Here is a 14,833-nt window from a genome sequence, read left to right as displayed (position 1 = left end):
TTCTAGGCAGTCTATGGGCTACACATTGCTGGCTGTATTCCAGTGCCCTCTTCTGATTTTGATCACCATGCTAAAATCCTTGATCACTGCGCTGAACATTCACAGATTATTGAACCAGACCTCAACTTTTGATAGCAGTTCTTGACGAAATTATTCATCTGGCTAATGATTTACAGCTGGTCATACTACCAAGTCTTGAGGTACAAAAAGCTCTTAACCAGATGAAGTCTGGAAAGGCACCTGGCAATGCTGCAATTCCATCAGAAATTTATAAAGCTGCTGGTGGCCAGTTGATATACTAGCTCAACCATGTGAGTGCCATTTGGGGAAAAGAGCTAATCCCTCAGGACTTCAAAGATGCCTTGGTTGCACAAATACAAGGGTAAAGGTGATAGTGCATTTTGTGCTCACCATGAGACATCTCTGCTCTCTATAGGCGGTAAGATCCTGGCCAGCATCCTTGACAACCAGCTTTCACTATGTGTTCACAAGTGGCATCAGTCCTGAAAGCCAGTGTGGATTTTGTGCTGCTTGAGGAACTGTTGATATGACATTTGCAGCCAGACACATACAAGAGGAAGAGTGCAATATCAGGACTATGTGGTCTTCATTGACTTGACTGAGATATTTGACATGGTCAACAGAAATGGGCTCTGGAAAATACTTGCAAAATTGGCTGTCCTGAAAAATTTAGCACTGTTTGATCTTTTCATGATGGTATGCTGGGTTGCATTCTAAACAATGGAGACACATCAGCTCCTTTTGAAACAAACTGTACAAAGCAAGGGGGTGTCCTTGCTGCTCTCCTGTTCAGTATCTACTTTTCAATGATGCTGTTAGTTGCTTCTAAGGACTGCCCATTGGGCATACCTCTTCAGTTCCAAGAAGAGGACAGTATTTTTAATCTCCAGAGACTTCAGGCTCACATTAAAGAGATTACTACAGCTATCCATGACCTTGTTTGGTCATGACTACATACTGTTGGCTCATACAGTGAAGGATGTACAGGAGGTTTTTGATCACTTGGTTACTTTGCTCACTGCTTTGGACTCCATGATCCTCAAGACAGAAGTTATGTCTCAGCCTTTTTAGAAAGAGGCCAGCACTCCACTGATCACTGCTGCTTGTATACAGTCCTTAAAGACTGACGACAAGTTCTGCTACCTCAAAAGCATACTGTCCTCTAGTATAAACATGGATCATGGTGTATCTGCTTGATTAGCCAAAGCCAGTGCTGCCTTTAGAAAGCTGACAATGCACCAAGCTACTGCAAAGCAATTAAGAGCCTGTACAAGTTGATGCCTCCTGGCACTACAGGAAAAGCATGGGATCCAAAAGGATGTACACCGCTTGCAGTTGTGTCACCTGACAGTTGAAACTGGCTCTGTTGATCAAGAACTGGTTTAGTAGTTCACCAACAACTTCATAGAAGACGAGATCCATCAATGGACAGCTCAGTCCAAGACTACTATGAAATCAAGCTTTCCAGAAATATATTCTATCCAGAAATAGTCTCCCCAGACTCTTCAGCCTGGTACTTTTTACCTTTTTGAGGTGTATGATTGGCACAATAGTCTTATCCACAGTACTGTTCTACTTTAACCACTTAGAGGTACCGTATCTAGTCTAGCTGCTGCAAACCAGAAGCTCTTTAGAACAAGGATCAATTACGCTTAGCCCCAAGCTCTATATGCAGGCAGCAGTATACAGAACTTACTGTTAAAGCCTGTACATCATAAAACAGCTGGCTGCAACCCACTGCCAACTTCACTACAGTAATGCCATACTTCTAACTCCATAATACTACATATTATCTCCAACAAAACTATGACTTACATAATATCAATAACCATGGGCTCAGCACCCATTGGTGTCCGATGCCTCTCACTATTTCCTTCCACCTGTCCCTGCCCATTGTGGAGTAGTTTAGTTTCTGTAGACTAGCTCTGCACCAATCTACCCATTCTCTGTGGGGTCTGCCTCTCCTATTTGAGCCATCCATTAATGCCAAATACCAGGGTCTTGATTTTTTGTTAGTTGTTCATTCTGCAAATATGCCCAGGCAGTTGTAGCTTCTGTTTTATAGCCTTCTGCAGCAGGTTCTCTTTCAGCTGTATAATTCTATATGATTCCTCATTGGTGACCTGCATCCATCCTATTCCCAGAATCTTTCTATAACTCCTTTCAAACACCAATATTCTTTTTGAATCTTTTATCACCCATGTCTCACATCTGTACAGCATGCTGAATACATGTTTTCAAGATGCTCAGCTTTGTGCCTAAGCTAATTGCTTTGCTTTTCCAGACCTTTCATCACCCTCAAGCTCGATCTTGCTTTTGCTATTCTAGTTGCTATTGCCTTCCAGTCTAGATCACGTTTGTTGCTCCCCAGATGTGAACTTCTACTTTCCAGTTCAATACCATCACTGATCTTCCTTCTTATCTCCAAGATCCCATTGTTTTGATTTCATAATCAGTCTGTACTGCTGCCCTTTAACACCTGCACTGTTTTTGCTAGCCTTTCATCTTCCTCAACTATATCATCCACGAACCTCAAGTTGTTAATTCATTTCCTGTGCAAATATTCCTTCCACCCTCTTCCTCAATCTTGTCCGCTCTCTCCAGATATGCTATGAACATACTTGGCAATATTAGATCTCCTTGTCTTGTACCTCCACTTGTTTTAAATCAACTTAAACTCCCCACACGTTCTCAGTCTCTGCATTATCACCGATATCCTTCAACAACTGTATCAGTCTGCTATCCACTCCATATGACCAACACCACCCAAGTCACTTCCTAATCTATGTCAAATGCCTTTTGAAAGTAGATGAAGTGAATACATTCTTATTCTTTCACCACGCTTTCTCTATCAGTCTGAGTGCTAACATCTGCTGTATGGTACTTCTATCTTTTCTGAACCTGGCTTGCTCATCTGCTATATGTTCTTCTATCTGCAACCTTAATCTGTCAGTATCAGCACCTTACCTAGATGACTCATTAGGGCAATTGTTCTGTAGTTCTTGCACTGCAGTGTACTTCCTTTCTGGGGTATATTATCACTAGCACAGATCTTGTCTATTCCTTAGGCACCTTCCCTTCTTCCCATGCTATATTACATGGTCAGTGTATTTCCTGAATCATGTTTTCGCTGCCATATTTGATCATCTCTCCCATGATCTTATTTCCAGGGCTCTTGTTCTTTAGTTTCACTGATTTTTTCCCGCTTCCTCTTTCAAAATACTGGTCTCTCTCAATGCTCGGTGGAGATATTTCAGTTCTTCAGTCCGAGACACTCAGGTCCAACTGTGCTTTGTATTAGATTGGTGCAATCTCTCTGTTCATGAGCACTTAGTTCTCATCTTTGATTGCCATCTGCTTTGGCTGCCATTTCCTATTAACATGCCTAATTGAGTTACAGCAAATGTAAGACCAGGGAAGTGTACGAGACCTCTATCTTTACATTGCTCCTCTAACCATTTCTCCTTATCCATTCTGGCTGCTTTCCTTACCTCATTGCACTTCATCTTATATTGCTGTTCTGTCATCTCAAACATCTCTTCTGATCTTCAATGCTCTCTACTCTTGAGCCAACTTCGGTGTCCCCTGGGTAATCCACTTTTTATTGATCTTTTCTTCGGAACAGCCTGCTCAATTGCCTCTTCTATAGCACTGGCTATCCCTGCGACTCTTATCACCACAGAGAAAGCCCTATTCTTAATCTTCTCTTCGAACACTGTTCTGTATGCATTCCCTGTTTTTCCTCACGCAGCCTGACCCCATCTCTTTTCTTCAACTGCATCTTACATTTTCTTTTGCATTTTATCTGTATGTTTGCAGTCACTAGACTGTGGTCTGAGTCTATAATCACTCCTTAGAAAGTTTGGCAATGCTGCACTGATGTTATCCATCTTCTTAGATAAGATATTGATATCATGTTCTTGGACTTCCCATCATTTGATAGCCATATCCACTTCCTACAGTCCTTTTGTTGGAATGTCATGTTGCAGATCACCATCTCATGCTCTGTAGCAGTTTCTCTCTCCATATCCACGCCTTCCCATGACTCTACCAACCTTTGTTATCTGTTCCAACCTTTGCATTCCAATCTCCTTCAACGATTGACACATCTTTATCATCTCCACTTCCTTTGTCAAGTCTTTGTAGACTAGCCCAACCTCTTCCTCTGTACTGTCTGACGTGGGTACATATGCCTGAATGGCTGAGATCTGAATGGTTTTGCCTTGAATCTGTCAGCCATCATTCTTGCACTCACCAGTTTGTATCCAAATAATGCTTTCTAGCTGTTTTGCTAAGAATCCAACTCCTGCTTCATTTCATTTCCTGACCAAGTGACTTTGCAACTGTGTATCTCTCCTGATGCCACCCAAGTATTGCACTGGTATCTCTCCATCTCCTTCCAAAGCAGCTCTAATTTTCCAGTTGCCTAGTGATCAGATGTTCCATGTTCCGATGGATAGCATGCATGTTAGCTGTATTTTCTTTTGGTAGCCAATTTATTGGCCCAACCCCAATGCTCGATTGGTACTGCAGACCTTGTTTATCCAGGTGATGTCTGAGCCAGCATCTTTTAACATTTAGTTGTACTGGCATCAGATTATTTGTATTGTTGTTTGATGCTCAGCACTAATCGACACATCTGAACAACCCTCCTTCACCCAGGCTTGGGACTGGCATGGATCTCGCAGTGGCTTCATGGCGGTGTTATAATCTCATTGCTAAATGACAACTAAAGATCCTTCCCCATTTAAGTACTCTGACACCACTGACTTAAGAGGGCTTCCCACTATTCTTTATTGTGATCCCAAAGATGCGTTAAGCATCTGAGCACAGAAAAGAATGTTATGTTAGCAGACATGAAGTAGGACATTGTGCCTGTGGCTTATTAGTGCAACATGATCGCTCCTTTCCCCATTATTTTTTGGGGCTGACTGTGGCTGATGAAAGGAAGGACAAGGTATGCCATAACAGTTTTGGGGAGGTGGGAAATCAGATACTGTCCCTTTCATCTATAAGGGACCAGTCCTTGAGACAGTACACCAAATCCTACTTCCCAGGATGAGAGGAGCTAAAGAGAATACTTATTTGGTTGGTTGCTGCAAAGTGAATTTTCTGAATGCCATACAAAAAAATCTCAATTGAAGAAACTAAAGTTACAAGTGAAGCACTCAACCTGTGCACATAACCATCAATTGTCTTAGAAGCAGAGAGCATAATGCCACCTATAAGAGGTATCAGGCAACCTTAGTTTTCAGTTGCTTAGAAACTTTGCAAAATTAATCATTTGAATGACATTTTACATATCTCCTTCAGATTGCTTTAGTGCGATTTCTCCAAACATTTTGGGCATGTTAAATTCAGATGTTGATTCCCTTAGAGTTTCAATGCCCTCATTCTATGTTCTGGGCTAGGAACTTGAAACTTGGCAGCTGGTGCTTGCATGTCAGGGATGTGCCTCTGCTATCCCCATGAGAAACCTAAGCTAGAAAACTCAGTTTGGCCAAGATATAAAACCCTTGAGAAACTGCAGTTTTCACATGCTTAGCAAGGACCCATATTTAGTTGCTAATAATCATTAAAGCTTCAGTCCTCACTGAGCATACTCAATCCTCAACTCCTAGTACTGGATAGACTATACACATATTGCCCCTATAGTCAGGGCAAGCTGATCTTTCCTTGTAATTAATCATCCTAACCAGGGTAGACACAAAACAGAGCAAGAGCCTCTTGGCTGCATTGTCAGTAACCCCCTCCGAGAAGCCAAGCACTGTGGAGAAGGAAGCTGTCTGATCTAAATGCAGAAGGAAAAGGAGCACCAGACCACAGAAGAAAAGCTACCACTGAAGTGGACAAAATGAAGCCCATGGGCTGCATCCAGCAAGCCTTTAAGTCTGGCCCATGGCCCAATCCCCGCAGCAGCAACGCTCAAAGCAACTGGCTGTTCCTTGTGGCTCCCAGCTGCAAAGCAGGCAAATCTCCTGCTGCCCCTGTCCCCAGCAAAATTTATCTATTCTTCTGGGACCAGTTTCTGCCTATGGGAGCTTAGAGATTTCGCTGGGGACAGAGACAGTGCACAAACCCCTGCCCACCCTATCCCACCAGCACAGAGAACCACATCGAACAGCCAAGTGGGTTGGGGCTGCTGGCAATCACGGAAACCTGCCTGAGTTTGTTGCTGGCCAGAAGCTGCTTAGGTCAGCACTGTCCAGCCATAGTCTGTGTCTAAGCAGCACCACACTTCAACTCCTTCATGGAACAGGAAGCTTGCAGTACTACACATGATAGTTAACTCAATTTTATGGATCCCAATTTAGTGGGCTTTGGGAATGAATACCTGTCAGCCCCCTGCACATTGTTCCCTAAATCACTTAATTTAGTCCCATCTGATTGTAGGCCTCCCACACCCCCTTGCCAAAAAAGTAAGGGAACTTACGCAAGTTGCTGGAGCTGCCACTGCTGAACCCTCCACTGTGGCCTGAACCACTGCCACCACGGATGGGGCACATACACTCCAGATAGCACTCATGTATACACCCCACCACTGGTGGGAGGCATATGTTGCAGCTCCTCCAGTGGCATGGTGGGCCAGGCACTCCAGCCCCACATGGCAATGGGGGCTGCTCCAGCTGTGACAAGTTCCAGCAGCTCCAGCCCTGTGCACTGGTGGGGCTGCTTTTCTGGTGGTGGCTCTGGTGAGCCACTGGCATTGGGTGGGTGGAGGGAGGTAAAGGGGAAGGAGGGAGCCTGGCAGTGGTGGGTGGGCAGTAAACCCTCATTTACCAGACTTTAGTTTAATGGATATCCCTGCCCCACATTAGCCCATTAAATCAAGGGTTTACGCTATTAAACTGCATCCCAGAGTTGCATGTGTCACCTGCTCTGGCTATTAGAGTCCATACTAGACCCAGAACAAAAGCCTCAGGAGTCACAATAGTAAGCATTTCAAGTGCTGTCTGAAAATGTGCAATCCACTCAAGTTTCAAAACCCTCTAGAGCTTATTTCAGAAAATAATTTATTACTGCCATCAATTGCTTGAGCTTGCATACGAGAAGTCTGCTCTGTTTGAAATAAATAGATTTTAATTCACAAAGTTACTGAAATGCACTATCTAGAGAAATAGGAATGAAGTTTGAGCTTTTAACCCAAAAAACTGGTAATATGACCCATGCCCTTCCTCACCCTTCCACCCACATACACACAGGGCATGAACCATATGTGGATAAGGCAGCAATGTAGAACATTTGTACCAATATAGAAATTAGAATTAAGACACCCTCAGTTTAATCTTTTTTCTGCAAGCTGTCCACAAGAGACTTTTAAAATAGTCAAATCCAATGCATTTTAACAAGGATAAAAAGTGAAAAGGAACTGAGTAGGTAAAAACCTTTTCTTTTTAAGAAGTTAAACTTTTAATAAAGCATCTTTCAGGCACCCAGATTTTTAAGAATAGATCTTTTTATATATAGGGTGACTAGTGATTTTGAATCCCCAACTTGACACTCAAAGGCCTGATTTTCAAAAAGTACTGTTTCCTTTTTTCTTAAGAGTCAGGCAAACATCAAGTTGCTTCATGGAAGGCAGACAAAAAGCTGAAGCCCCTAAAAGGACTATATACTTTTGGGGAAAAATTATACATCTATCGGCCTGTGCATCCTAAAACAGCGTAGGGAAGCCATTCAGTTTTCCCCTTCCTGACTTTTAGCAGATAAAATAAAAATAAATAGTCATTCTTAAGTCCAAGCTGTAATTAAAGACCTGGAGTAATACTTATGCATAGAGAATGTTACATTCTTTTTAAACAGAACAAAAAGTTTAATGTACTTATTACAAGCAAATAAGTAGTATTTATTAAGCAGACAGCCATAAGACTTGTGCTCACTAACATACAAGTGTTGAGATAACACAACTTCATGTCTGTTGTCAAAAGATTAAGCAGGAGTAAACATGGCATCCACAAATACACTTAGTCATTAGCAAAAGCAAGTTTATAACCACCTAAAATTATGGCAACAAGGAAAGTCTAGTTACAGACGTAACTTTATTACTTGTCTCTGAAGTGTTAGAAAAATGTAGATTAAGGAAAGTGATGAGAGCTGTTAAAGAAAAAACCCACCAATACATTTCTTCCTGCTGATCATGTATTCCTGTCACCAGCCTGTCTATTCCATTGTATGAACAATTTATGAACAGTCAGCCTAAATTTTAGAAGCCTTATTATTCAAACCTGTTGAGCCCTAAAATATCCCTGGTACTTCAAATATGCTGGGGTCTAAACTAACCATTCTCAACTTGGGGCACACAAGGGTACTCCCAGGGTCTACAGCCAAGGGCTCCACCAATCAACACCTCCACCATCCTCCCACTGCTACCTCCTGCACACCATGGAACAGTTGTCTTCCCTAGCATGCGGGAGGCACAAGGAGAGCAGGAGGAGCAGGTACATAAAAAGGTTGGCAGAGGTGGGGCCTTGGTGGAAGGTATGGATTAGGAGTGGGGCCTAGGGCTGAGCACCCCTAGGTAAAAATGCAAGCTAGCTTGGGGTGGTTTTTTTTTTTTTTTTTTTAAGAAAAAAAACTTAAGCAGGAGGTGGGGCAGTTCCTTTGTCTGCTAAAGTTTGAGAAGCACTTGTTTAGATGTTGTACTGTTCTGAGCGTCAAACCCTCTGCCCTGAAAGCCTAGAATGTCATGTAGAATCATCATGGGAAAAAAAGCAGGATTACTTCCAAGAACTCTGCTCTAGTGAGCAATATAGCAGTTTGTTCAAGTTATCCATAATTTGGGGGCACTGAGCTATACCAAAACTAGAGGCAAAAGCTCCTCTGTTACACCACATAACTACATTCCAACCAGCACAAAACTGTTGTCCAGTGGAAGAATTCTTCTGCTGACCTTGCACTCTATCCCAGAGGTAAGGCTGGCTTAGTTATGCCACTGAGAAGTATACATTTTTCATACCCATCAGACAACTAGGTATGCTGAAAGTTTCCAGGGTGGACCAGTCCTCAGATGTTCTAGGACTGTCACTAGGTCATGCTGAAGCCTACATTTGTATTTGTTTGTGAAGACAGCAAATGAGGTGCACACCTTCTCACCTCAACCTAGCTGTACTTAGGCTACAACAAGTACTTTGTCAATTTGTGTCTGAAGAGAAATTGTGTTAGATTAGTCTTCTGTTGAACGTAGCAGCTGGGCCAAGTAATCCATGTGTATAAATTAGCTTAAATATTTGATGTATTTAGTTGGTTGAGTTACCTCTGATATCACAATGACCGAGTTTGAAAGAGGTAGTATGTTAGTCTGAGTAAAGAGCAAGGAGCCCTGTGGCACCTTAAAGATTAGCCAACATATTAGGGCCTAAGCTTTTGTGGCCTTCAACTCACTTCATGACAGGGAATTATATCTCTGAAGATGAAAATGTTAAATTATGTGAAAAATCAGTGTTAACAAGGCTAGTTCAGTCAGGGTGATCTAGGACAGTGTTTCTTAAACTGAGTTCCATGGAACACTGACGTTGTGTGAACAACTTGCAGGTATGCCACGAATTTAAAAAAAAAAAACACAATATTTTCCTGTTTTTAAAACCAGATACAATGTTATTTCTTCATTGCTAGGACACCTGACTAAATTATTTCATTTTGGTTTTGCTGTGTATGTTAGTGTTTGGATTTAAGTTTTTTTTTTGAACAGGTGTCCCACATAAAGATAGTTTGGTGTTCCATGCTTTCAAAAATTTTAAGAAACACTGATCTAGGAGAAGTCATGGCCTGGCATAGCCTAGACACATGCATTACCATTGCATATAGGCAAAGTAACTAAAAAACTTTGCAATTAGTCAACAGGCTGTAAAACTCAGATTCAACCTGGTAATATTCTAAACGAAAAAAGTTCTCAGCCACATTTATAGGCATTTCCTGTGCTTCAGTGATTCTGTAGACCTAACAGGCTTCAGAGTAACATACACAGTAACATTCCTGGTACAGTAGACCAAGTTACGTGAAGGTTATGTTCCACACACCCTCATGTAACCCAGATTTCATGTTCTGCAGCCAGGGAAGCAGCAGAAAGGTAAGTCCTGGGGTGGGGGGGCAGCTGGGGAGGATTAAGCCTGGCAGTAGGTTGGGGCTGTGGGTGGGGGTGCTAAGCCTGGGGTGTGTTAGCACTGCAAGGGGTGGAGCTGAGCCAGAGCTGTGCATGGGGGTGGCCAGCCACACCACAGGGGCTGGAACTGGGGCTGTGGGGGAAGAGGCCCAGCAACCTGAACCAGGGTCACACATGAGGGTTTTGAACTGGGGCAGGGAGGGACAGTTCAAAGTGGAGCTGCATGCAGGTGGTTGAACTGGGGCTGTACATGGACGGTTAAAACCAGGGGCGGGGGGCTGAGCTGGAGCCCTGTGTGAGGGGTGGTGAGCCAGAGTCAGGCATGGTGGTGAGCTAGAGCCACATGCAGGTGGTGAGCCAGTGGGGCTGGGGGGGGGACACTGAGCCAGAATTGCACCTGAGGGATGGTGAGCTAGACCCAGAGGTGGGGTTGGGCAGTGAGCAGGAGCTATGCCTGAGTGGTTAGTGGAGCTGGGGGGAGGGGACAGGGTGTTGAGCCAGGACCAGGGGGAAGCAAGTTAAGCACAACTGGAAGTGGTGCATCTCCAGGGTTTATTATAGGAATCAGGGGTCAGCTGCCTAAGAGCATGGTTGCACACTCTGGCTTCATGTACTCTATGAGACCTTACTGTATCTCATTAGGAAAGTTTCACAAGTATTCAGGATCAGCCACATGATCCAGTCACAGTCCCTGCAAATGCATGTTTTAAAAAGGGTGGGGGAAATGAAGGGAAAGGATTTTAGAAAAACCACTAGAGGTTTGTTAGAGAAGCACAGATAGAGTTTGAGAGGTCATGGTACTGTGATTTCTAAGGCCCGCCTCAATGTTTAAGTAGTGGAAATGGAGTGTTCAAATATAGACCAGTGGTTGTAAACAGGATTTGAAAGGAACTGGGTGGTCAGTTTCCAGCTGAGCAGAGAAATACACTAATTGACAGCTGAAAAAGATGTAATAGAGCTGTAGCAACGGGAAGGGAAGTAACACCAAACAGCAACACAGGAAGTGTCGTCTTCCACATTAAAATCAGAACTATAAAATTCTTACATCCTGCTTTGTGCAAACACAGGTCTGTGGAAAATATCAAGACTCAGGCTTACATCAGAAGACACACTGTACAGTTACACTGCACAAAGTGAAATTTGTCCTACAGAACTGGGGATAGTAGACAACATGCTGTTACATGAGGTATGAAGAAAACAGGCCTTTTCTGCACCATCCACTTGTCCTACAGCAAGTGTAAACCAGTGATTTTAGTACAAGACATAGGAGGTTATTCTTGGGACTAGCGAACGTAAGACTGATTAACATGATGCCCGTATGTATGCGATTACATGCTCTCCTGGCCAAGGAGGACCAGCTACTTCTGATAAAGAAGATTCTGGGTGGGCTCTCAGCAATAAGCACTACTTATATGTTGCATTATATTCTGCTGTAAGTATCTGAAGTTATGTATATTCAGCAACAGTTCTGAATTACTGCTATTTCTTTAATATTACCATACAATAAAGATTGGTAAATTCATGAATGGAATTATGTTGGATTGCTTGTGATGCAAGGGACTGGACTCCTGACAGAGGAGGTCCCTTCCAGTTGGTTTACACAGCAGAGCTATTTTGGGATACTGTGTCTTCAAAACATTTTTGGAACAGGATGCTATTTCGGTATCTGTGCACTCCTTGTTGCAGGAGGAGTAAAATGCTTCAAAATAGTGTGCTATCTTGACATTTGGCACTGTATAAACCATGCCAAATGCTGAAATAGCCTATTTTGAGTTTAGAATGCCAGGTAGATGTAGCCTTCCAGTCCTGCATCCACATTATTGATCAACTGGAAAAATTAGATATTAGTGTCAGTGTATTTTTACTATTCATGAAAACCCATTCAAAAAATTTCCATTGGTAATCCAAACTTACAGATTTCTATCTTTACCAAAATGCTGTTTAAGAAGTTAAGTTTGATTTATGGATGTTGCTTTGGCACGTGACAAACCCCATTTCAATAAAGAGTAAACTTTTTGAAACTCAGTCCACTGCTGTTAAATAAGTGTGACAAGCCTTCACCACATTGATTTCCAAATTTACATTGCCAGAAATGCTTAAAAATCATAATTTTGGGCAATTGTTACAATTTGAAAAGGTAAGTGCTTGAGTGTAACTGATGTTATCTAACATTATAAAAAATTCTGAGAAGCCTCAGCCAAGCACAATTAGAGATGGGGATTATAGCTGGATAACTGTTCACGTCAATTGAAGAAGGGGAGCTAGAATAGTACAGAGGAAAGCATGAGTGGAAAAAACTGCTGAAAAGTTCAGTATTCAGTAGCACTGAAAACCTGATTTTCAAGCAGCCTCACACAGATTATAGTTATCTTCACTGCCACGTAAAGCCGAATTACCTTCTGCTTCAAATCTTACATAAAATATTTGAAGCTACTGCATGTTTCCAAAAGCAATTGCACTTTATTAAAAAAGATGCGCCACTGAAAGGCATATTGTAATCCAAATAAGGTTTGCAATTCCTTCCTCCTTTTGCTATAGAAGCAAAAACACTCAAAATTCTTGAACTGCATTACATATTTGCCAAACACCAATCTTCCAAATATTATTACTATTTATAGAGGCAGAGATGGGAGAATTCATATCATATATACAATTCTGACTAATGGTACACAAGTTTCCTAACATTCCCTATTTCTGCCAAACAATGAAATAATGTTACTGATAATCAAGTATCAGAGGGGTAGCCGTGTTAGTCTGGATCTGTAACAGCAACGAAGGGTCCTGTGGCACCTTATAGACTAACAGAAAAGTTTGGAGCATGAGCTTTTGTGAGCAGACTCACTTCATCAGATGCTCCAAACTTTTCTGTTAGTCTATAAGGTGCCACAGGACCCTTCGTTGCTGTTACTGATAATGGCAATCATTGTTTTTAGCATTCTTCTATTCAATCTTATTTTATAAGTTAGACAACATGAAAGTTAAATCTGAACTACAGTAAAATGAAAGTGACCGCAAGTCCCCTCCCCACTTTATCTTTTTAAAGTGTTTATATATTATGAGGATTTAATCATTCATTATTTCAACAAGTGATGCTGCCAATTACTGTTAGCTGAATGCTACCACAATAGTCTGTCAAGCACTCTGCAATTTCTATTCTGGGTTTCCTCTGCTTTGACAGATTTGCTCTTCTTTCCCAGGTTCTTCTATCTGTTCCACAGAAGAGAAACACTCTAGATGCACAAGAGGTCATATGTGGAGCTGAGAATAAAGATTTAACTTTCCAGAAAGGGCCTCATGATGCACAAGTACATGGTTGGTAAATCTTACATGCAAATTTTGTTAGTTTCAAAAACTGGATAGTCTACTGGATAAGACACAGGATTTGCAATCAACAAAAATGGATTCTGTTCCCAGCTCTGTCAATATCTTACTGTGTGACCAAAAGTAAGTTTTTTGCATGTCAGGAAAAAAAAAGCCAAAATGGCATTTTGTTTTGAGCTGACTCAATTCACCCAGCAACAGTGTATCATGGGAGACTTAGCCCAGCTGGGTAGTCCAGCTCATGAAAGAGGGGGCCTGAAACACCTTTGCACTCACACAAGTGCTTTGATTTTCTTCAGAGAAAAACAAAACATTAGTCCAGGACTGACTGAAATGTTACAACAAAAGTTTCTAAACAAAAACAGAAAATCAGAGAAATAAGTTGATGTTTCATCTCAATACTGTACAAGAAATATTGATCAGACATTGATTTTCACCCAACTCTGTTAAACTGTCAATAAGTATAACCCCATTTAAGTGGGCTGACTGACTCTGGCCAATACAGTACATTCAGGCTGTTTAAAAAGATTACAGTTGTGCTCACCACAAGTTTGGCTCTAAACTCTATGTTACATATTCATTTCCTTGTCATGTGACAGTTTTCATGTCTCTGCCCACACATGCTTGTTTTAGGAACTCTGGGCCCAAGTTTTCAAAGTTGAATATCAACACTCCTGAGTCTCAAGTGAATGCCTAGCCCTAATTACCCCAGTTTGAAAATGCTCAACACCACCATATCTCATGGCATCTGTACAAGTTGTACTACAAAATACTAGGTAAACAAATTTGTAATTAAAATATTGTCATTCATCTACTATCAAAAGTTCTCATCCTTACATCATTAACTTTTTCCATGTTACTAAAACCCTATACAAATGACTAGTTCATACTAGTCTTTTCTTATGGAGCATACACACAAAAATACACACTACAGCCTCTGAAAATGCCTCCTTTCTAAACAGGCTAATGCACAACTTTCATGGAAGAAACATTTCATTCTCTTACCTCCAATTTACTTCCCTGCTCTCCAAGAAGCACTGCACAAATCAAACAGTAAAACTGGGAAGTATCTGGAGCCTAAAAGACAATAAACAGCACTATGTTTTTAATCACATGCAAGACAAATTACATTATAGCTAAGGTATAAACTGAGTACAAAGTACAGCAATATAGAAGCCTGTTTCAATCACTAAGGCTAGGTCTACACTTGCCCCCTACTTCAAAGGAGGCATGGTAAACAGCTGATCGGAGAATACTAATGAAGTGCTAGTATGAATAAGTGTCAAACTTTGAAGTGCCTTTACACCCAAAGTGTCACAATTTTGGAAGTTGCCACAGGGACAATTAGCCTAACGGGATGTTGCATATTCACCACAGTACTTCATTAGTATT

At 41.7% G+C, this 14,833-nt stretch overlaps 1 protein-coding gene across 1 annotated transcript in view; it reads right to left on the bottom strand.

Annotated features, from left to right (window-relative positions):
- The window catches only part of NDRG1 (N-myc downstream regulated 1), a 68,863-nt gene that overhangs the window by 52,086 nt on the left and 1,944 nt on the right, over positions 1-14,833 (bottom strand). The window contains exon 2 of the mRNA XM_074986634.1: positions 14,447-14,518. The gene's annotated coding sequence lies outside the window, so the exon portion shown is untranslated. The remainder of the gene's footprint in view (positions 1-14,446; positions 14,519-14,833) is intronic.

This window comes from Carettochelys insculpta, chromosome 2 (genome assembly GCF_033958435.1).
Source record: "Carettochelys insculpta isolate YL-2023 chromosome 2, ASM3395843v1, whole genome shotgun sequence".
Classification (NCBI taxonomy): domain Eukaryota; kingdom Metazoa; phylum Chordata; order Testudines; family Carettochelyidae; genus Carettochelys; species Carettochelys insculpta.
This window is presented reverse-complemented; position numbering and strand designations above follow the sequence as displayed.